General features: G+C 37.7%; 1 pseudogene; it reads right to left on the bottom strand.

Moving 5' to 3' along the window:
- Positions 1–16,312: 16,312 nt before the first annotated feature.
- LOC149145842 (metacaspase-4 pseudogene) lies at positions 16,313–17,434 on the bottom strand (annotated as a pseudogene).
- Between the last annotated feature and the right edge of the window lie 7,530 nt (positions 17,435–24,964).

The following is a 24,964-nucleotide window of genomic DNA, read 5'->3' as shown; positions in this document are numbered from 1 at the left end:
TTATGAATTTCTCCATGAATTGCTTGTTATAAGTTGCCTGTGGCTCGGGCAGATGATACATGAGCTTTAAATCTTGCGCGGCGAATGAACCAATAAGTCCTTGACCATGAACTTTGAACTGTCTATTTCTGATTTCTGCACTATCCAGTATCCACTTGACCATGTCTGTGTATGGGAGGATTTTTGGTCTTGCTGCTATCCGGTGTAAGAATGAGAAAGCTAGCTCTGTTAGGGATGCTTCAGAAGGACTCTGTGATCCTGCAACAGCAGTAACTTCCATTATTCTGGGATTCTCCTCTTCGAGCAGATTATACATGCCTTCCCATGTAGCTATTCCCGCGTCTCTGTTACAAGCCGTGTCTGTATACAAAGGTGCCATTTCCTTTTCTTCGGAGCTCGGGGCTTTGTTTTTCTTTCCCATTTCAAACTGCGTATTGCTTTGTATGGTCCTCTGTTCTTCGTTCCTGCAATCCACAAGTGAGGTAGAAATGAATGACAAGGAAGGGTGATGGGAGAGGTTTTAAATGCCGCAGACATACCAAATACACCACCTTACGTGAAATGATTCTTCGAAAAGCACGCACTCATATTCTATTAATAACTGACAACTAACTTCTTTATTAGCATTTACAGCGCATAGCCGTGTGTCAGTTTATGGAAAATACTTTTCTTGATTTACGTGCCCCAAATATCTGCGATGGAGTGATTTTGCGATTTTCTTCGGAACATCGTAGATCGCAATATCGCAAAATCGCAGAATCATAATAACACCACATCGCAGCATTGATCTAGCTTGACATTGCGACATCGTTTTATCGTGAAATCGCAATATCGCAATATCGCAGATCGCAGGAGTTTTATGTATGACAAACTTCTTTAACCTGTTTCTTGCGAGATGCGATCTTGCGATCGGAGTCATCGCATATCGGCAATCTTCAGAATGTTTCATGTAAGTTTCGCTGAATGTGATGCGATGTTTGTTCATTTTCATGATCTCGCAAATGTTGGGATTGTGCTTGTAAGGTGACATCCCACTATCTTTTTACAATGCGATTTTAAAGATTTTTACCTTATCATAAACTTAGATCTTAAGAATTTTCAAAGGAGCCTCCTAAGCTTATGATGGTAACATTATTTGCGGAAAGGGAATTTAAGCACTAGTTTGTTTTTTCCTGGATTTTATAACTAAGGGTCCCCATACATATAGTATTTCGAATGACACTAAATGAGAGGGGGGTTGTTGCTGGCCACAACAATTGGCGATTCACTTGGAAGAACCAATTATCTCTATTTTTTTTCCTATTGAATTTTCTAAACTTCCAAAACAGAAAAAAAAAACTTTCAGAAAGTTAAACTTCATTATGAAAAGATAAAGTACATTATGTTCTAACCTGTCAACGACACTTTGTCTCAACTGTTTTCAGCTTTGATTATTTGCTTCCTTAGGCTAGCCCTTGTATTTACATCAGTCATTACTTGGTCTTGTAAAGATAAAACAAAGTCTTCTCTGTAAACCAATTTTTAAATATGCTCATTTGTCGTAGGTAGAGCCTCTGCTGCCAGCAGGCGCTTATAGCCTCGACAGGGTTACCTATTACCCAGCAATGATCCTGTATCCTACTTAAAGCAACCTACAACTTTCAAAGAAGAATCCACATCCACACTCATAGATTTGATTTTCTTTTTTATTCTTAAAGAACAATGTCTTGGTTTGGTGGCCAAATTTATGACACAGTCATTCACTTGATTTATAACTTTGCTGAACAAGCTGGCTCTTGATGAGAGCCCTTGTCTTTTGATTGCAACAATCTTGAGTCATTGCCCTGTTGTGGTGTACAGTATTTGGCATAGTCAGCAAGTTATAATATCTGTGATTATGATAAGCCGGCTCGTGATGAGACCTCTTATTCTTCAAGATGAAGTGTATCCTTGGGTTGTTCCTCTGAAAGTTGTGATCTTCTTAGCAGGGAGGAAGTCATTGTTTCCTTAAGATAGCTCTGGACGAAAATAGTAGAGTTTTTTGGAAACAACTGTTCTACAGAGAATCTTTATTTTGTTATTGATACCTTTCATTGTACTAAGATAAAACAATTTCTTCACTAAAGGTTGTCTTCATCAAACTTTATGGAGTTGAAACTAGTATCATATCTAGGCTAGAGTCTTTAACTGTATCTATCAATAATAAAAATCCATTTTCCAAAAGATTTTCTATTTATACAAGCGAAAAATCAAAATCTGAAAGAGAATTGGTGTCTTTTTCGTAAATGCCTAATGTAACCACTCACGACTGGTCTTTATTATGAAAGATATATTTAAAGAAGATGAGAGGTAACTATTCCCTTGGATATTTATATGAAATGAAAAGGGCTAATTACTTCCTTTATTTTTTACCTGCGGACTGTTAAACATAACAAACTAACTAAATTAATTCTACTCCTATTTTAACTATATACATGAAATTGACTAGGTATAGTCATATTTCCAGTGTAACCATTCTCTCATTTTTATTCCTACACATATACACATTTCAAATATTAGTACTCGAAATAAAGTTTTTGGTGAACTAAGAACATTAAATATGGAATTAGAATGCACAATTATTGTTAGAATTTTACTTGAAATCTCCTTCTTATGAAATTTTCTTTCCAATTGATTACCTATTGGATCATAGAATTCTGGATGGAACTCTATTACGGATTGATAAACATTCAAGGAAAGAGATGACAGGCTAGATTGAAGATATGGATTTTTGGATTTAACAGCCTGTATCATATTATTAATGTTATGCGTGAAAGTTATACTTTCGACAATTTCCGGTGAAAGAAAAGTTTCCAAAAATATTTCTTTGAATGGATCAATGAAGAATGGATGGAAATCTTTCAAAGGAAAATTATCAATTAAATTGGATTGCTGGCAAGTTTCTAAAAATACATCCTTTTGTTGATATTGTCTTGGATAAGATAGAAGCTTTTGATAAAACATTGACAATGATTGAAATTGGAACTGAAACAGCTCTACATTCTTTCGAAAAACTTCAACTTTCCAACAGGGCAACACATCACTGGAATGTCTGATAGTAAGGTGCTCAATATGCCAGCGTAATATATTAAAAGTCTGAAAATTAAAATCTAAAGCTAATTCTGATTTTATACAAAATGGGTGCAAACGGAATAGAATGCAATGACTATCTGTACAACTAGTGTTATAGCACAATTGGGATGGTTTTGAAATATTCTCTCTTTCACAAGGATTGGCCAGAATTATGGAATTCGAGTAATTTCGAACTCCATCTTGTGAAGTAGAGAGTAAGTTATGATTATGAACGGGCGTGAAAGCTTGATCATGATAGGAATCATAGATTGGAATACTTTCTTGGATAGTGAAATCATGCAGATGATCTGCTGCTTTAGAATGAGGATGGCTTGAAATGATTTCAGAATACCTCTCATTCTCATTTGTCTTTTGAAGTTTCTGATGATTCTCTCGAGATAAATCAACATCTTCAATATCAAAGTAATTATCGTAAATGACTTCACAATATTCTCTAGATTCCCCTTCAGTTTCATCCAGTGTATTCAAACAAGGAGGGACAAGCCTTTCATTTTCGTTAATGGCAAAAGAATGTTCTATAACTGCTTCTCTATCTTGAAAACTTAATGGTGATTTATTTAGATCAGCCTCTGTATTTTCTGAAATATCATTAATACTGCTAGGGGAAAAATTACCATCATTAAAAATATCAGGATAGAGAGAAAAATGTGACTCTGAAATAATGCATTTAAAAATATCTCTTTTTGAAAATTCTTGTGCATTATGTTCATCGTAGATTTCAGGTTTTAGATCATACCTTTGTGTGCTCATGTTTTTTGGAAGAAAATTACTTTGCTGTTCTAACCTTGGCATTTGCATTTGTTGGGTTGTGATCATATTTTCTGAATTTGCCTCAAGGTTGCTTCCCGATTCCAAGGCGTCCTTTCTTCCAAAATTGCTGCCTTTGTCTTCTTGTATTGGATCAGAAATATCCTCTAAGCTTTGGGAAACTTCTTCATCACAATTTATTTGCACATCCAAATTGGATTTTTTATTTATGTTAGAAGGGAATTGAACAAAGCTTGGAATAATTTCATATGGATCGGGGATAGGAGGCAGAGAATAATTATGATCAACACAATCTAGTGATTCTTCACTTACGGGTTCATTTTCCACATCAAATTTCAAACAATTCAGATGAAATCGAATATTAAAATCTCTAACAGATTCATCTTCTTTTCGTAGATACTCAATTTCATCATATACCTGATCATAATCATAGCAGTCAAATTTACAAACGAAAACCGTGACAAATTGATCCCAGCTGTGAATTGAGGCAACCAGAAGGGTTCTACACCAGTTTCTAGCTTCTGCTACAAATGTGAGAGTAAAAATTCTGCATAAAATGCCTTCATCAATTCCTTGAAAATTTGAATTTGAAACATTTTGAACAAATTGAAGGGCATGATTAAAAGCAGAAGAATTTCTCTTACCATTGAATTTTACCTGAGACAAGAGTCTTACCACTTCGGGTGGAGTGTTGGAAGATGCACGTACATGGATGCAACTCCAGATTGGAAGTTTAAGAGAGGCCATAGTAATTCAAATATTAAAATTGAAAACAAACCCCATCAGACAACCTGTTTCAGGCCCTCCTTCTAGCGCCAAATATGTTGAAGCCCCGGAAATCGGGTCTACAACAAGGGGGATACTGCTCGGTCCGGACCTTGGTTGGCAGCTCCTTATCCGTTTGGTATAACGGGTCTGACTGGGGATATGGGACCAGTTTCCCAATCTATGAGTGTGTGTGTGTAGAATTTGATGTTCCTGATCTAACAGTTCCTAATTAAGATATTCTAGTTCTAAATTTAATCTAATGCTATGCTATTGTAATCTAATAAGCAGCAACACCTACGTCTATACTAACCCGGGATGTAATTCTTCTATTATGCGATCTAGAAAGATTTCAATAACAACTGGTAATAAAGATCATTCAACTATTATGAGAAAAGAAATCAATAATGATGAACCACTTCGCATAAAAAGTTAGACAAAATAGTTGTGAAAAACATATCGCATAATGAGCTATTCATACATTAAGCATAAATAAATAGCTATCACCGTACAAAAGTGCCAAATGATAACTCAGGCATTCATGCAATAATACATAAACAAATAAAAACTGTATATCACTTTAACACATAAGCAGAAATTGTCAAGAGATAAAAGTACCATTTATGACTAGTCCTACTCATGAGCTTCAAGCAACAATGATTTATCTCTCTTTGCTCTAACATCCACTAAGAGTACAGAAGTGCAACATCAGTAGCAGATATCAAATGCAAACATCAACAAATCATGTTCCATTCATTCACCAAAACCTCCTCTGAGGGTGCAAAAGTGCATGTTCCGAGGACAAGTTTTTGATAAATTTCTGGACCCTTCTCTAAATGCATGAGAAGGGTTTAAATACTACTATCTAAATAACTTATTTACAAAAATTCAGGATGCAGTTTAAATGACCATCCCGTTTCTAGGAAAATAAAACAAAATTAAAGCTAGAACTGAACCTAAAATCAAACTACTTCTGTACTTGGTCTTTAAAATTGCACGTATGCAACATCTGTTTAAGGAGAGTCGGTTGGCTGACTTCTGCTTTTAGCTGAGCTGAGAAAACAGAATCGACAAGAGCTGGTGCCATTTTTTTGGCCGCATTTATGATACACTTGACAATCATCCACTGGCTATGAGATAGTTTGGTGAGATTTTCAGTAGGATTGCTAGCGGGATCTTTCCACAAGACGTCCAATTGTTCTGCATCTTGAGAGAGTTTATTTTCCAATTTCCTTTTCTTTCTCTGTCTTCTTACCACTGCTTTATGATGTGGGCTATAAAATATATCTAGAGGGGGAATTTCTTCTATGTTGAGTATAAGCTCAGAAGATGGGGCAACAAGAATATGCTCCATATCTGAGACATCACTGACTGTTGTTGTGACTACTTCTTTTGCTACCTGTGCATTGCTCACAGGTGTTTTTATGGCTGGTCCTTCAAGATTGATCAGTTTATTGAAGTTTTCCCATTCTTTATCTAATTCGGTTGTGATTGGCGGTGTTTGAATGATGAGAGGAGGAGGATCTCTTTGCGGGGAGGCAATAACCTGCTGATGTAGAAGTTCCATTGACTGGGCAGTATCCTTTACTGACCCTTCGCTCCTATCCTGCTCATTTCCGGATCTTTTAGAGTGTTCAGGCATTTCTTGTTCAGACTTGGATTTAGATCCGTTAGTGCTTGAACTCCCACTGAGACTAACACTTGGAGTTGGTTCTCTTGAGGATAGGCGTAGTTTCTCTAGAGGAATACTGGCTAACCTTCTTTCTCTGTATATTATGAACTTTTGGAAATCTTCTGGCGATAACTGCAATTGGGCTGCATGCAGAATTTCTTGAAGTGTGCTTTTCTGTTGGAATATATCATCAAATAAATCCTTTTTTCCAAAGAACACCTTTATCTTGACTGTAGTTGTGAAATTCTGGGCAACCTCATTAGGGTCAAATGGCCTTCCCGGGAATTTGAATAGTTGTAAACACGTCATATTCTGTACTTCCGTGAATGCGTGGCCTACATCAAATAGCGAAAAGGCCCCACAGGCTACAGGAAACTGTGGCCAGATGGCCTTCTTTTTGTCCTTTAAATCTTTAGTTAGGCCACCTTCCCCACAAGTTTGATATGCAATCTCTCGAGCTAAGAGTTTATCAGGGATATACAAAGGTAGGACATGAGGGGGTGCAGTACTTCCAAATACCCTGACATAAGTAAACAATTCCTCCCCGAACCATCTTGCAACAGGGAGGATGTCTACCTCTGCTTCAGGTGAGCACCTCGGGGGGTCTTTATCATACAACATTCTGTACAAGGGCAACATAATTCCATGACAAATTTGGTAGAAGTATGGAGTGAACTGAGAGTCCCACAATTCTTTATGATAGACATGGATGGGTAAGGGGTCTTGAGTGGTCCACTTCCAACCCATAACAGGAAACTTAGAAACATAACATATTGAATCCATAATATATGCAGATAGGTAAAAAGGAGGATAAATTCTCTGGGCCGCAGCTCTTTTGGACCGGTAACTGACAATGGTCGTGACTAGGTTATCAGATAAAATTTTGGCCCAATCTACAATAGTGGCATTTGTGGCAGCATCCAATAATGGTAGCCATTCGGATGAAAATTTGTTGATATCTGGCATTCCAAATATTCTACAGAGCATGGCAGCAGCAAAGCAATATGGGGAGGTAAGGGAACCAGTACTGTACATATCGTGTTTATCTTTCTTCAGTGTTTTATCTCTCCTGGACCAGTCTTTGGTGGTTTCTGCCAGGTCCTGATTTTCTTTTACGAATTTCTCCATGAATTGCTTGTTATAAGTTGCCTGTGGCTCAGGTAGATGATACATGAGCTTTAAATCCTGCGCGACAAATGAACCAATAAGTCCTTGACCATGAACTTTGAACTGTCTATTTCTGATTTCTGCACTATCCAGTATCCACTTGACCATGTCTGTGTATGGGAGGATTTTTGGTCTTGCTGCTATCCGGTGTAAGAATGAGCAAGCTAGCTCTGTTAGGGATGCTTCAGAAGGACTTTGTGATCCTGCAACAGCAGTAACTTCCATTATTCTGGGATTCTCCTCTTCGAGCAGATTATACATGCCTTCCCATGTAGCTATTCTCGCGTCTCTGTTACAAGCTGTGTCTATATACAAAGGTGCCATTTCCTTTTCTTTGGAGCTCTGGGCTTTGTTTTTCTTTCCCATTTCAAACTGCGTATTGCTTTGTATGGTCCTCTGTTCTCCATTCCTGCAATCCACAAGTGAGGTAGAAATGAATGACAAGGAAGGGTGATGGGAGAGGTTTCAAATGCCGCAAATATATCAAATACACCACCTTACGTGAAATGATTCTTCGAAAAGAACGCACTCATATTCTATTAATAATTGACAACTAACTTCTTTATTAGCATTTACAGCGCATAACCATGTGTCAATTTATGGAAAATACTTTTCTTGATTTACGTGCCTGAAAGATCTGCGATGGAGCGATTTTGCGATTTGCTTCGCAACATCGCAGATCGCAATATTGCAACATCGCAGAATCGCAAAAACACCACATCGCAGCGTTGATCTAGCCTGACATCGCGACATCGTTTTATCGTGAAATCGCGATATCGCAATATCGCAGATCGCAGGAGTTTTATGTATGACAAACTTCTTTAACCTGTTTCTTGCGAGATGCGATCTTGCGATCGGAGTCATCGCATATCGGCAATCTTTGGAATGTTTCATGTAAGTTTCGTTGAATGCGACGCGATGTTTGTTCATTTTCGCGATCTCGCAAATGTTGGGATTGTGCTTGTAAGGTGACATCCCACTATCTTTTTACAATGCGATTTTAAAGATTTTTACCTTATCATAAACTTAGATCTTAAGAATTTTCAAAGGAGCCTCCTAAGCTTATGATGGTAACTTTATTTGCGGAAAGGGAATTTAAGCACTAGTTTGTTTTTTCCTGGATTTTATAACTAAGGGTCCCCATACATATAGTATTTCGAATGACACTAAATGAGAGGGGGGGTTGATGCTAGCCACAACAGGTTCCTTACTTGTAATGTCAAATTCGATGCTAATCATTAGAGGCAATTTACACTTAGTCTCATGTATATGTGCAACCACAAGACTCCAATTCTCCCTAGATTACACTTGGATTTATAATAAAGTTGTTTATAATCTAGAAGAAATGGTTTTGATGCTAATCAACCATAAATATTCTTGCAAACCATTGCATTGATATTTAAGTCCATCACTTTAATTACTTCTTCATTCAAAATAGAATGAAAGTGTTTAGTTTATGGAGTTCATTTTTTGACTTACATTCAAGAACATGCAACCTTAACTATCTTGAATAGTGTTGTAGAGTAGTTTCACTTAGAAATCACTAAGAATATAAGTCATATATAAGTAATTCAGGGAACTATTTCCCAACACAAGACCAAGGAACATAGAAGATAAAAGTAATTCCACAAAGTGCACATGTTCATGAAGTAAGTGGGCTATTAGTCCCATGGCTATGGATCATAAGATATCAAAAGAAGTTGGATACTAATTTGTGACGCAATTGCCAAAAAATTGAAGAGAAAACAAAGTCAACATGGCTAAAGCAAAAAAAAAAAGTTAGAACACTTGTAAGCCATAAATGTGCAGATTCAAGAAGAGAATAGGCACTTGAAGGAGAACGCATAAATGTTTAACCAATATATGGAAAACATGAAAAATAACTCTTACCTTGGTGAAACTGCCACGATTGCTAATAAGATGATTTGAGAGACAAGATCTTCGGCAAGATGATATTCTCACTCAAATGATGGGTTAACTATGATTAGTGTCGGCTGAGGAGAAAGAAGCAATTAAAAAGCTACATGTAGTTTTCCAAAACACTAAGAAAGCAAAGCAAAATTCCACCACTACTGAGATCGACACCTTGATCGAGACAAATTTGGAAAAATCACCTTCCTTAGGCATTTCTAAAAAATATTTGGTTTAATTTGAAAAGCATATCATACGAATTAGTTCAAAATTGATAACGTACATGGGATATAATTGACAAGGTCTAGGGAAGAGAACAAAAGATATCCTCAATCCAATTATAGGTCAATAAAGAGTCAAGCATTAAGGTCTGAGTTTCAATGGTAGGAATAAAAACACACTAAACACCAAGATCTCATTTGTAAAGAAAACAATACATGATAGAATTATTGTATTCATTAGAAGAAAGAGAAATATCAAATGCAAGTGGTTGTTCACCACCAATCCATCCTTGTGGTAGATTATGAAAGGGAAGTGATGAGAAAAGTGTAGAGATTCAACCTACACTAACACATAAAAGAAGTGGCAAACAAATCAACTAAAGCAACGAGACAAAAAACATGAGGTTTGCATTAAGTAAGAGACCCCTTATTTATCATTGTTGCAATAAGAAAGATCATCAAGGTGCCATACATTAGTAATAAGAGGTATGTTCATTCCGTGGAAAGAAAGACCATCTTGAGGCATTTTCCTAGGAGAAGCAAAACCAAATTCTACAAGTCCAAATCTTTTTAGAGGAATATTGGTTAGAATACTTTGCTAAGAAAATAACAAAAATAAGGGTAACTGGAGAAGAAGATAATATCTAGTAGTCCATGTAGCACCAAGAATATTTTCCACCACTACATGTTGAGTGTGTATTAGGAAGCAAAGTGTTGGTGACTTCATCCAAAGTTTCGATCCAAAATATGCATAACTAAAAGAAGACATGGAGGAGTGAGGAGTAAAGAATATGAATAATTCTTTGCAAGTCCAATGCATAGAGTAGAAGAAAGGAGTTATGGAACCATAAGGGATTAGTGTAAGAAATGAAGAGAATGGCAAGTTGATGCAAACATTAAGGGTAGCCATGATTCAATTGTTGCTTTCAACATTTTAACAACAAAACCCATTCTTGAGATGTTCCTAAGATCATTGCATGAAATTTAGTGAGCTTATATGTTATGATGGAAAGGAGCTCACTAGAGGGGTGGGTGGGGAGAGGGTGAATAATTAGTGTTAGAATTTATCCAATTTTTAATTCTTTTACCAAAATAAATCAGAATCAGTAACCCATCAGCTAACACATGAATCTAACATAAAATGAACACATATAAACAACAAGAACAACATAAAAAAAATGCACACAAAGGACACAAGTGTTATGGTGGAAACGCCCCTCCAGGGAAAAAAGCCACCTCCTGCTGCTGCTCAAATCTTCTATTATGCTGGACAAATTATTACATAAAGGAGCTAGCACCCACTAGCCAGAAGACTCAACTACTAAGACAGTTCTGCTAGCAACACTAGATAGAGAGATTCTTCTCTCATGACTCTATTAACACCTGTTTGCTAGAAGCCACCACGACCAATGAGCCTCGCCAAATACGACTAGACTTTGGAGAAATATGCTTCTCGTTCTGATTTGATATCTAGAAGGCTCCCACCTTCTCTACACACTGTCTAATATGAGCCTTAACACCCTCAAAACCTCCATGCAAACCACATTTCATGCATTTTCAAACTGGGCTCTCAAACTTTCTCAACATGAGCAACCCAATAGCTACTCTAATCTCAATCCAAAAATAATAAGCTGATATGCACCCTCTACTAAAAGTAGCTACATGTATGCAATATATTGGACAAAAGATTATAGCACCCACTCACACTCTCACTCCATCAATCACACAACCCAATTCACTCACAAAAGCATTTGTCAAAATATCCTCAACAATCTCCAAGTGAATACCACGCGAAAATACCATGGTTATCCAATACCACAGACACATGTACCATGGTAATCTCCAAGTTGATACCATAGTAAGTACCATGGTTATTCCAATACCACAGACCCTTGTATCATGGTCATATTCAAGTCAATACCATAGGCATATACCATGGTTAAGTCGATACCAAGGATACTTGTACCATGGTAATACCAAAACCAAAATTACATGTACCAAGGTAATATCTACTCCACACACAAACCAATTCCCTCACAATTGTCAAATCACCATGCAACTAACAAGCCATGAAAAATAATCATAACATCTGTAAGCCCATACATCAAGGAGTACATGTATCACTCAAGCTACTTGCAACACAATCATCTGCACATAAGCAAGTATGTCACAAACCAAGCTGCTCCAGAACCATTTGTCACACTCATCCACACTCAATCCAACTGCAACACATGCCCAGGTTGACATCAATGCCGACCAACAACACTGCATCCAACAACTAAACCAACAATTGCATTATCGATGCCAACAATCTCCCCTTTTGGCATTGATGACAACCCATGGGGGCTTCACTCAACGAACTCTAACATATCATGTGCATTCATGGCATACTAAACAATATCCTTAATTTGACTACATATTGGAAAATACCTCTAAAAATGACATTATTTAACCCCCTACCAATACGAACCCAATACACCTTCCCAATTTAAAGAACCCCTACTTTCACTAGATATTATAGGTATCCATTCTTTCATTTACATTTTTTATACTACTTTGTATTTTTTCATTAACTTTGAGCTCCATTTTTTATACCTTCCAATACAAAAACCCTTTACCCCCTTTATATGCTCAATATATTATGTCATTTTTTCCTCAAAATATATCCTCCAATATGAACCCACATGGTATGGTATTGCTCCCCTAGTGAAGCCCCCATGTGGAAACCCTTGCTAAACCATCCAATTGATGTCGACCCCCTTTGACATCAATGAAAAAGGGATAAACTCATTAATCGTAGTGATAAACGAATAATCAATAGATCCCCCTCTATAATAGCTAAATCTGACCACAATACATCTCCAAGCAACAAACACTCTCTCTCTCCTCTATGAGTGCATGACAAGAAGTGAAGCAACAACAACTAAGCAACGTTGATCACCAACATAAGGCAACAAAAAAAAGATATATCATAGCAACAATAAACTCAATCAACAACACCAACTACATCAACCTCAACACAACAACACATCATAAGCACCACCACCAACAACAACATGAGTATCAAAAACAATATAGTGTGAGAAACAACACATCATAAACCATATCTGATCAACAACAAAATACTAGACATGCTCCCCCTAAGCATCATTAACATCATCATCAATCTATAATCAAATCATCAAGTATACAACATACATCCTCCCCTTAACTATCATCACCTTCCTACAATGAAGACCTAGTCGCTGAAAATGACATCTCAAAGACTAAAAGACGACACTTGACCAAAGGACTTAAGAAAAAATTACATGGTTTTATAAGTTTTCTACATGCTTGAAAATGACTCCAAGGCCTCATACATAACTGCAACATTACATATCTGACTCTAGGACTCAAACATCAATGGACCAATGATAAAGAAATCAATGTATATGGCCCAAGGTCTTGCATACAAGTGTGCATCCATGGATGAATCTCTTTTTACATGATAATGACTATCTAGACCACATGAGAGTACATGGCTTAATAAACAAAAAAATATAAGTATTTTCAAAACACAATATTAATTATTACAAAGAATCGACTCGCTCAGCCATGCAAATCCTCAAAGCTCTACCCCTGCAAAACAACACTGTCATGATAAAATTACAGTAGCAATATTACTTGAAAAACACAATATCTGCTACAACCATCAAACTCTGCAACCAAAATTATCAAAATGAACAATACTAGTATATTTGATCCAACATGTAGATGTATCTTTGACTCAACAACATATGTGTGTATTCTCTGTCCAAGCACATAGTCACAAAGGGATGCACACTTCAAACTGGAAAAACCCCTTTAACAGAACGCAAGGCAACCTCTTTTATGCTCGGTTTATATTGAGGTTCATAACCAAATGTTTTCACGTTAGAGGCATTTTCAATGCCTTCTAAACCAACCTTTATAATTTGATACAAAATTCTCCTCCCATGGCCATACAACGATTGATGAGTTAGAGCATATGTCATGACCCTCTCTCGTTTGATTGCAGCTTCTTGCCTCTGCAGTAACTTAGCATGAATTTCTTCCATTGATCTTATGTTATTTTTTTTCTTCACACATCGATTTTCATTAAGCAATGCACATTCACATCATACTCTTCCTAGCACCTTTGTGGTTATATATGCATATTCCAGTCAAATAAGCCATATAACAAACCATGATTTTATAGGGTTTGAGAATTTACACAAATGAGCTCGCATCCAAAAGTGAGGTAAAAGCTATTATCATGTGCAAGCAATGATACAGAAAATACAAACTTCATTTCTGCAGATAAATACCTACATGCTCCCCAAAGTTGGCATACGTTTGGAACCAATTTTTTTATATCATGTACGAAACATGATGCATGTTTGTATACAATAACCAAATAAGAAATCAATTTTAAGGACATCGTCAAACAACAATCTCCTTCCTTTCCTTAGCAAGAAGTTTCACTCCTGGAATAGGTAACATTAATGCAACCTTCCGTGTGCCATTTCCATTTTTATGTCAAGCAAAACACCTCTTAAATAAATTATTTCGCTTGGTTGGATCACAAGGCTTTGATTTCATTTGACGCTGGATGCCTTGCTTGCCTCAGCTGTATTCCATGTATACCATGCCACTAGCACCAGACATAGCACACATTGATCCTACTGAACGACGAGATTTTAGGAGGGTAATATCATTTGCAAGACTACATTTGTTGCTAAGAAAAGATAATTGTTTCATATGCGACAAGCAAAATAAACACCTCCACAAGGAAGCACAATGATGCCAAACCTTGCTCTACCATTACCAAACATCTTACTTAGAATTTTATCCTGATATGATCATGGTTGTGCTTGAGGCTTCAACTCCACATTCAAATCAGAGTTAACATATCATTTTTGAAGTCATACTCCTCAAGCACGGGATAATTCAAAGAATTTGGTAAGCAACGTTGTTTCAAATTTTCAACAGTGAGCAGGATCAATTTCAAATGATTGTGTTTCTTTTCCTTCAATCGATGCAGTGATGTCTTCACTACTAATGAGTTTTGTGTGGCTTCCTCCCATTTCATTAGGAGCTTTAATAAATGTGAACATATCTGCTGCCTTTATGTCAGAGACCTCAGATGAATGTATTATTGACCGAGCAATCAAAAAATCCTTAAGCAAGGGCTTCAAAACCTCTGGATATGGGGACTCCAGAAAATAACGATTCTTTTTCAACATGAGCTTGAATTTTCCGTAATTCGTTGTTGATCCATTAATGAAATCACTGATCTCTTTGGGAAGTTTTGTATCTGATAACTTGTTGAGTACATCAATAATTGTTCCAGTTTCAAGCTCCACAGAAACAACAATATAGTAATATACAATGAATGAGGTGTCAAATTATACTCATGCATAGATTCTGGCCTACAAATAGGTTCAACAATAGTAATTGGGAGGTTATATGCTTGTTTATAAAGTGCAGAAAAAGTCTTCAGAAATATTCATCCATCAAAGCAGGCCCATAGTGGTCTGTTAAAATGATCAGGTTTCAATTCTAGCTTCGAAAAACCTCTCTTTTGTAGCCCATCACCCTCAACACCTTGGTAATCTTCTTCATATTCTTTGACATCATCTATGTCTCCATCTGCAAGTTGATCCTCCCTTTTAGAAGCCTCTTTTTTTTTTTAACCAAAGCAAACATTTTTTTTAACTCTCTACAGTTAAAGTGGTCTGCCCCGAACACGCCAATTGCAAAAGACCCAGGAGGACGGAAATGTTATACAATGAAACCTGGCCACTACTTAATACTGAAGCAAAATGATTCAATGGAGAAGACCCACATACATATGTTGTTGCGTTATCCATTCCCAACCTTTCTCATTTGCAAGAACCGTCAACTTCCATTTTTTCCGACTCTCATCCAGTTCAAGAGCCGAGCGATTGTGACTAGGTGGGGCGAGGAAATTCCATAATGATTTAACTTGTCCATTTTGAATACCCGGTTGCTATGAAATTCACACTTCCACGTAAATGCACTCAGAATGAAAACAACGTAACGTCTAGCAAACCATCGATGCCTCCACCTAAGCATCAAGCCAATGCTTTTTGTGAGAACTCGACACCTCCAGAATTCATTATCGAAATTGGGCTCTACGTAAGATTCATTGAGTAGAGATTTCTTGACAGCGCCGAGATAGAGTCTTATCAGGCTCCTTCTATTTCTAGCTTTAAGTGCTTTGTGATGATGGCAGAAAAACCAACAAGTGCACCCGTAAAGGAAAACACACGCGAATATGCGAATATGGAGATGAGAAGTCGAGCTCTCCATTGGTTCTTAAGACAAGTATTTCACCTCAGATGGGAGAGGTCATCTATCCTCATCCTTCTGATAAGAAATGCAGAAGACACAAGTTTGGACCAAACACACGGGAGCTCACAGGTGCAGATCACCAGGAGCTCCCACCAGCAAATGCATTTGCTCGGCATTATTCATTAATCATCAGGAATTAAATAGATACATAGGCAAAAAACAGATTCCTAATTAATAGGAACTGAATTTCAAATAAAGAGCAAATCATAACTACGTAACCTATTCTCCATTAATTTCTAACATCCCCCCTTAATGGAGAAAGGGATTTTTAAACACACCTAAAATGTCCCTAAACAAATCAAACTTCAGTCTTCCTAGTGGCTTAGTGAATTGTGGTTCCTGTGGGATTTGCATCAGCAGAAGTCTGGTCAGTTTGACAACCACTGACCAAAATTCCCATATCTGGAAGCCCTCTGTTGCCAGATCCAGCATAGACTTCTTGGGTACTTGAAACTTTCTCCTGCAATGCTGGTTTTACATACTCAGAACCCTCATCACTTCCATCCAACTTTTGCTTCAAAAATTGCTGAGCCAAATTTCCAATGGCCCCAAGGAGGCCACCATCATTATCACCAGATTGTAGTTTGGTCAGAAGAACCTTAACAAACTTCTTCACCTTGGGGCTTGCATCATCTCCAAATATGTCAAAAAGAGCTGGCCTAATTTTCCCAACATCAATGTCATGTCGACCAGTTTTCTCATTTAGAATTTCTATCAAGGTAGACAGAGGAAGAGAGCGGTTTTTAGCATGTCCTCTCCCGCGGTATTCTATCTCTCGTGTTTCTCCTTCATCAAATTCATGTCTATCCTTATGTTCATGATGGGAAGGTAAATGAATACCTCGAGACTCAAAGGCATCATGGACATTCTCAGATAAAAGGTCTCTGAAGCCAAATCTACTGTGTTTCTTCTGCTCAGGCTGCTCATCCCCATCTTTGGTACTCTCTCCAATTTGCTCCTTTGCCCTCTCAATCACGCCCCCACTATGACAGGAATCTGAAACTATCGTGCACAAACAGTCCCTTGGGACCTTATCAATAAAATCGCGAAAGTCATCATCTGTTATGATATTCATGTCACAGGGCACAATGCATTCGTCATAGCCGGTATCATCTTGGTCCCCTGTTTCAGCAGGCAGGCGAGTGCCATGGCCACTGTAGTGAAAGAAGATTATGTCTCCTGGCCGAGCGCCCTCGACCAGTGTTTTCCAGGCCCTCCTGATGTTGACTCCCGTGGGTTGAGGGTAGCTGTCATCGGTGTCTATGAGTACTCTTATGTTCTCCTCCTCGAACCCGTAGCGCTCCAAGAGACATTTGTACATTCTGTTCACATCGTTCACGCACCCCTTCAGCTCCGCCTTGGTTCCTGGATAATTGCATCCCACCAGCACTGCTTTCTTAGTCATTGTTACTGTTCGGATCCACTCTCGGGCCCTTTGAATGGTGTCGGAGTCGATCTTCATTTTCTTCGGGTTTAGGGGCCGGGATAGCAATTGAAACGGAAGCATTCGGGTGTGAAGCGCTCCAATTACCTTCTCAGCAGGTACCATTGATGATGGATACCTGCTGTCCTGTAACAGATTTTCAGCAGACTTATTTGACGTCATCAAGGCTTGCTGAGGCGTACTTTTCACATTCAACTTGTAGAGTCCTCCTATGCGAATACCTGTAGCAATGGGCTTCATCTGATCCAACAAATCTTTAATAATGCAATAAGATTTAAAAAATTCTACCTTGAGGTCCTGATCTGTAATCTTGGACACAGAAATCAGGTTCTTCTTAATGCCAGGAACATACCACACATCAGATATATTCCTGATCTTACCATCAGGCAGAGTAACAAGGACATCTCCATGTCCCTTGATCTCATACCCACTATTATCTCCAAGATAGACTTTTACTCCAGTGTTGGATTCTTTAAAATTTCTGAACCATTGCTTTTTACCTGAAATATGCGAGGAGGCTCCAGAATCCACGATCCAAATATCTGATTCATCCTCCTCAGTAGTAGTGTCACCCTCGGCCATAAATAGTCTAACATCCAGATTCTGATCTGGGTCTGTATCTGCATCTGCCAAATGACTTGCATGCCTTTTCTGATTGTACCTCTCTTGATTTGCCTTCTTCTTGAGACAAAATTTAGCAATATGGCCTATCTTACCACAATAAAAACATTCAGGAGCAGAGTCATTTCTATACGAGGTCATACCTTGTGGTATCATTTATGATGTGTTGCCCCTCCTCTGATCAGCCATCGCTCTCCCGTTTGGCTTGAACTTTGTTATCAATGCAAGATCTGGATCTTGAGGCTTGAGAGACGACCTCCTTTCCTCTTCATGTAGCAAAATTCCAGTAAGCTATTCAAAACTTGGAGGCTTTTCCCTTGCATTCAATCCAGTTATAAACATCTGATAGTCATCTGTCATACCGTTCATGGTGATTGTCACCAGATCATCATTTGCCACGGTTTGACCGATATCAGATAGTTTATCTTTAACTTCCTTTATCCGAGATAAGAATGATGAAACAGACTCATTCTCCTCCATCTTGATTGAGAGGATCTTCTTCCTGAGGAACAAGGTTCGGCTGGTGTTCTTGATTTCATACATGTCTTTGAGAGTTGTCCAAATCTCATTCGCTGTCTTGCAATCCCGAATATGAGGGATGATGCAATCTTTAACTAACAATTTTAGTAGGACCTTTGCCTTCAGCTCCCTTTTCTCCCATTCTTGAGTTGTTGCATTCGTTCCACCATTTGCAACAGTTGGCTTACCTTCATCACCGATGACAATGCTGTAGGTATTCTGACCTTCAAGCAAAGTCTGAAGCTTAAATTTCCAATTTATGTAATTGGAACCATCCAATTTGCTGCTTTCATTTAAATAATCTGCCATCTGAGAATTCATCTTGAAAAAAAACAGGTTACCCCGGCAACTTAAAAAAAACAGATCCTCAGCAGCAACTCCTCTGGCTGGCCCGCAACAGTGAGTCCACTCTGTCACGCAGCGGCGTCTTCCTCGGTAGTTCCGGCTTCCTGTGGCCTCCTCAATAGTCCCGACCTCTTTTACAGTGCCCTCCGGCCTCCTCGACAGTCCCGACCGCCTCTCTTTGCATGGAGCAGCGATCCACTTCACAATTCTCAATCACGCGACAACAACAACTCCCGAGGCCTCCTGGCAATCTAAGCGACTTCTTCCTCCCGAAGCGGAAGGATATTCATTTCTGTGTAGGCACCAGCTTGGACCAGCTGCCAACACGGATCTGCTGCACCACGCTGCCTCCACGCTGCCTGCAGGCTTTGGGCCTGATTCGCTGCCCACCACAAGAGAGAAAAAAAAAAACACGGAGCAATTTTTTTAACCTGGATGCTCAGCTAAATCTGGCCTCCTCGTGGCTCCTTGGCAGCTCTCCAGCTACGAATCAACTGCCAACGCACTCCTCCGATCAGTACAATAAAAAAAAGTCGGCCTCATCTACGGCCTCCTACACGCCAGATCTCCTCAATCACGGAGACAGTCACCGCCAACAACAATTTTTCAAAACACACAGTCGTCGCTCTTATACACTACAGTCTCGCGAATATCGGCGCATTTAGCCTCCAATCCAATCGACGATTTGGCCTCAGTCGCCCTCTTTCAAATCAGCGTACAGATCTCTCAGTCTTGTAGCTCTGGTACATCAATGGGTGTCGGTCACCGGTTCGATCCACGTCCTCTCCTCCTAACAAGCAGCTGTTACATAGGTTTAACATCCAGATGCACCTCCTCACAACACAGGTTCAGATCTAGCTCTGATACCATGATAAGAAATGCAGAAGACAGAAGTTTGGACCAAACACACGGGAGCTCACAGGTGCAGATCACCAGGAGCTCCCACCAGCAAATGCATTCGCTTGGCATTATTCATTAATCATCAGGAATTAAATAGATACATAGGCAAAAAACAAATTCCTAATTAATAGGAACTGAATGTCAAATAAAGAGCAAATCATAACTATGTAACCTATTCTCCATTAGTTTCTAACACCTTTGGGATGGTAGATGCTCAAAATACGTTCGCAGATCCCACTCACGATCTCGCAGGCCCCCGAAATCCTGTTTCCGTAGGCCCCCGCAATCTTGTTTCCGTTGTTTGTGCTATAGGCTCTACTTTCTAATAACTGTACTTTCTAATCAAATTATGAATAAAATTTTACTTCCACATTTCATGACAAATTGTATTAGTTAACTAAGTTAATTTGACTTGGTTTAGTTAATTTGAGTTGAGAGTCTAACTTGAGTTATGTAGAATGTCTCCTACATTGTAGGAGCACAACTTTTATAATTTAATTTATTTTATAATTTATTTATTTTAATATATATTTATATTTATAAGTTTATAGAATAGTCCCTTTAACTTTTATTTTAATAAGAATAAAACTAACTATCATTTAATAATCAATTGAATTAATTTAATTAATTAAATAAAGGTCATGCTCCTATTCCAGTGCAACTAACCATTTCCCGGTCAAATATAGCCATTACCTGGTCATGAAATATAGCCATTGGATGTTCTGCTATGACTATTTAATATGCAAAGTTAGATCTGATTCTTCAACTTGTCTTGACGATGAACCACATTTGTTTGTTCGAAATGCATCGAAAAATGCTCTATCATGTGATTTACACCGAAATACTTGTCTCATAATACTTGATATGGATCACAAAAGTCTAAATTCAATAATTGAATCCCTGCACAGGAAAATCCATTGCTACTAAAGTTCGTCATTTTGAACGGGCATGCTTGTAGGTTTCAAAGTTGAAGTCAGATCTAGCATTTCTTAAAGGATGCAGAGACTCCTCCATCATCCAGGTCTTCGCCTAGATTAAGCATCACCTCTGCACTTCTCAGAACCGTCGGGTTTTACTAAAAGCTAGCTTGGCTTTATTAAGGTCTGAAATCAACAAGGTTAGAAAATTCTTGAATCCGCTCTTTCGAAATCTTCTAAGATTGCACTTGGATTTCTCGAACTTGTTTTCCGCCTCCCTTTGGGCCAAAATTGATGCTTGTTCAGCATTGAAATCACTTCATTTGGAAGAGATTAGGAAGCAAAAGCAAGCCTCGAAATTTCAAAAATTAGCGTAGAAGTCTGTGATTTCCATTGGCCGGTTCGATTCTACGGATGAGCTCTCCCGCAACCACGTCTCAGCTGATCAAATTTCAGCTCTCCAGGGTTGGTTATCTAATAATCCCCCTCTACAGTCGGTTCAAATTAACTCAGTGGCTTTAGTCGTAGTAGCCAGCTCCTCCGTTATTCTCAATCTGCCTTAGGCCATCTCGAATTCTATTTCTTCTACTCCGGCAATGCATTCCTTTGAGACTATGGAACCTAAGCGGTCTGATCTCATCTCATCGGGTGGTCATTCATCTTTATAACCCTGTCTTAATGTTTGTATCTCGCGGATCTCGAATTCAGTTCCTTCTGATCCTAAAGCGCATTCCTTTGCGGCCATGGACCCTAAGCAGTGTAATCTCAACCCTACAAGCGTTATTTCATCCAGACTTAATGCTTGTATAGAGCAGATCTCATCAACACCATCAACTAAGGTTACACTCCAATCCTGTCAGCCTGATCAAATAGGCGGTTTACATTGCAGCTCCCCTTCTTCGTTTCGCAGAGATAGCATTCCAGCTAAGTTATCTTAGTAAGTTTTGAGCAGCTCGTGTCAAGCTAAATCCAACATTGTTTTTCATTTCAAAGCCCCAGGATCATCCCACAACATTTCATCTCCGGAGCGTTCGGTGTGCCTACGGTATTACGTGAATAAGGCTGAAGATTCCTTGTTTCTCGCCGCATATTTAGTTGGCCCTTCATGCCTCGGTAGTAAGGGCACTAATAATAATAATAACCTCACCTAGTGCTGTAATAATAATAATAATAATGTAGTGATCACTGATAACATTAATGATATACCGAATAACAACAGTAAGGATAATAATAATAATATTAATATTTATTATTGATCCCTTAACAATATTAATAATAATAATAAGTCATCGACTATTAAAAGCTATAAATATCTTAACAATATTGATAGAAACAATAATTTTGTATTTAATGGGAATTGTGATAATAATAATATTAATTCTCCCTCTCATAGTAAAAAAGTTATTAATTTATCTAGTTTTTCTTTTTCCCCACCTATTTTTAAACTTCTCGGTAAAGGTTTAAATTTTTCCCTAGCTCCTAAGAAGATCTTGATAGACGAAATTATTTGTGACATAGAATTTTGGATTAAAGGTCTTCTTGATAATATTAAAAACACTATTAGACAGGATTGCATCGTAGTCCTGAGAAAGGCAAAGCCCCCTCGTAGCAACCTTAGCAAGGATGAATTTATGGTCCTCAGATCCTTAAACTAGAACAAAGATATTGTTGTTCTGAAATCCGATAAGGGTGGGGTTGCAGTCATCTTGGACAAAGAGGATTACCAAAAAAAGATGTTAGATCTACTTTATAAAAGTGGAATCTATAAAAAGCTTCCCAAAAACCCGCTTAAAAATATTTCTAATACTGTAGCTCTTGCCATAAAATCCAATAATTCCGGAAGTTCCCTTTACCATAAGCTCATTGAGAGCAGTCCCATTACTCCTAGGATCTATGGGCTCCTTAAGGTTCACAAAGAAGGGGCTCCCATTAGACCCATTGTCAACACCATTGGTGGTCCTACCTACCTTTTAGCTAAATTCCTTGCCTTAAAACTTAAGCGCTTAGTTGGCCAGACAGAGTTCTTCGTCAAAGACTCTGCTTCCTTTGTTGAGTTTAGATGTAGTAGTTTCGATGTAGTTTCCCTTTGCACTTGCATCCCTATAAATGAGGCCATAGAGGTAATTAATCGCCTTACGGATCCCAATACAGCTCGGCTAGTTGAGATTTGTCTCACCTACACCTTTTTTAGTTTTGCGGGCGAGTTCTTTGAGCAAACCTGTGGTGTTTCCATGGGATCACCCCTATCCCCTGTTGTTGCTAATCTTTTTATGGAAGATTTTGAATCCAAAGCTCCATCCTCGGCCCACCTCCTTCCTAAACTTTGGAAAAGATTTGTAGATGACACTAATATTATCTGGTCTCATGGCCAAGAAGAATTGGATCTCTTCTTCCAACATCTCAATAATCAATCCACAACCATAAAGTTTACCATGGAACAAGAATTTGATGGTTGCCTCCCTTTCCTTCATATTCTTATTTCTAAGAATATGGATGGCTCCCTCTCCCACCAAATGTTTCGAAAGAAAACACATACAAAGTAGTATCTTCATGCCACTTCACATCGTTTCCCGGCTCAAAAGTTGGGCATTCTCAACACTCTTGCTACCCATGCCATAAGGGTCTCTGATAATAAAAGTTTCGAAAAAGAGAAATCCCATCTCCTTAATGTCTTTGTCGAGAATGATTATAACAGATACCTAGGTCTGAAGGCTTTTCTCAAATTTGGTTGTTAAAAAAGAGCCTAAATAACGAGTCCAAGGAGTCCATCTTCCCTATGTTTAAGGGACCACTGATAAGATTGTGAGGATTCTTAGGAAGCATAATGTTCCCTCGACCTTTAGACCTCTTAACACCATTCGTAAATCCCTCCATTCAGTTAAGGATCCTATCGATCCTAAGGACATGAAGGGGGTTTATATTATTCCTTGTTCCTGTGGGACCCCCTATATTGGTGAGACTGGGTGCTCCATTAATCAAAGGATTAGTGAGCACGCAGCTGATCTTAGGCATAGGCGAACCAAGTCTTCCGCTCTAGCAGAGCATGTAGAGAAGACCAATCATCATGTCTGTATTGAAGATGCCAATGTTATTGCTAGAATTTCGCAGTTCCATCACCGAAAATTTAGGGAAGCCATCGAAATTGAGAAGAGACCTAGTAATCTCAATAGAGAGGACGGCTGGAAAATCAGTAGTTGCTGGGTCCCGGCCCTCGCCTCTTAGTCGTTTCCTCCCTGTCCTGCCCCTCTCTTAATAGCTTGTTCTTTAGTCTTTCCCCCTTGATACCCTCTTTTTCTTGGCTTAGTTCTTTGATCCTCTTTAGGGTTATTTTATTTAATAGGATATTTAGGTTATAAGTACTTGACTTTATTAATAAAATTAATTAAATATTATTATGATAACACTATTATATTATTAATAACAATACAATAAATCCTTTCAAAACTCTAATTAATAATTCTGGTTCCCTTAGATTTCTTGATTTTAAAGCCTTAACATTGGTGGTTAGAATAAATCTTTTAACAAAGAAAAATTTTAGTATTGAATTTCCCCTTTTTCATAACTAATTTGAAGGTTCTACTATACATCATATATTTAATATTCGATTTAATTTATATTAATTAATATAGAATTTTATCATATAGATATTCCCTCCTTAATTAAACTATTAATTAGTTTTAAATATTTAAAATATTCTTTCTAACCCCTAAAATTTCTCTAATATTTATATTTTAATAAATTTTATAAATAACTATTAATTTAAAATTAATTTATTTTATAATTAATTTATTTTATAAATTAATTTATTTTAATATATATTTAGAACTATAAGAATATAACTATGTATATTTATATTTAACAACTTTTATAACTAATGGTTATTTACTCTAATATTTATAACTAACTATTAATTTAAATTAATTTATTTTAAAATTTATTTATTTTAATATATATTTATATTTATAAGTTTATAGAACAGTCCCTTTAACTTTTATTTTAATAAGAATAAAACTAACTATCATTTAATAATCAATTGAATTAACTTAATTAATTAAATAAAGGTCATGCCCCTATTCCAGTCCAACTAACCGTTTCCCGGTCAAATATAGCCGTTACCTGGTCATGAAATATAGCCATTGGATGTTCTGCTCTGACTATTTAATATGCAAAGCTAGATCCGATTCTTCAACTTGTCTTGATGATGAACCACACTGGTTGGTTCAGAACG

Source organism: Pinus tabuliformis, chromosome X (genome assembly GCF_031772625.1).
Source record: "Pinus tabuliformis cultivar Carrire ecotype Pingquan chromosome X, CPIR1, whole genome shotgun sequence".
Lineage (NCBI taxonomy): Eukaryota > Viridiplantae > Streptophyta > Pinopsida > Pinales > Pinaceae > Pinus > Pinus tabuliformis.
This window is presented reverse-complemented; position numbering and strand designations above follow the sequence as displayed.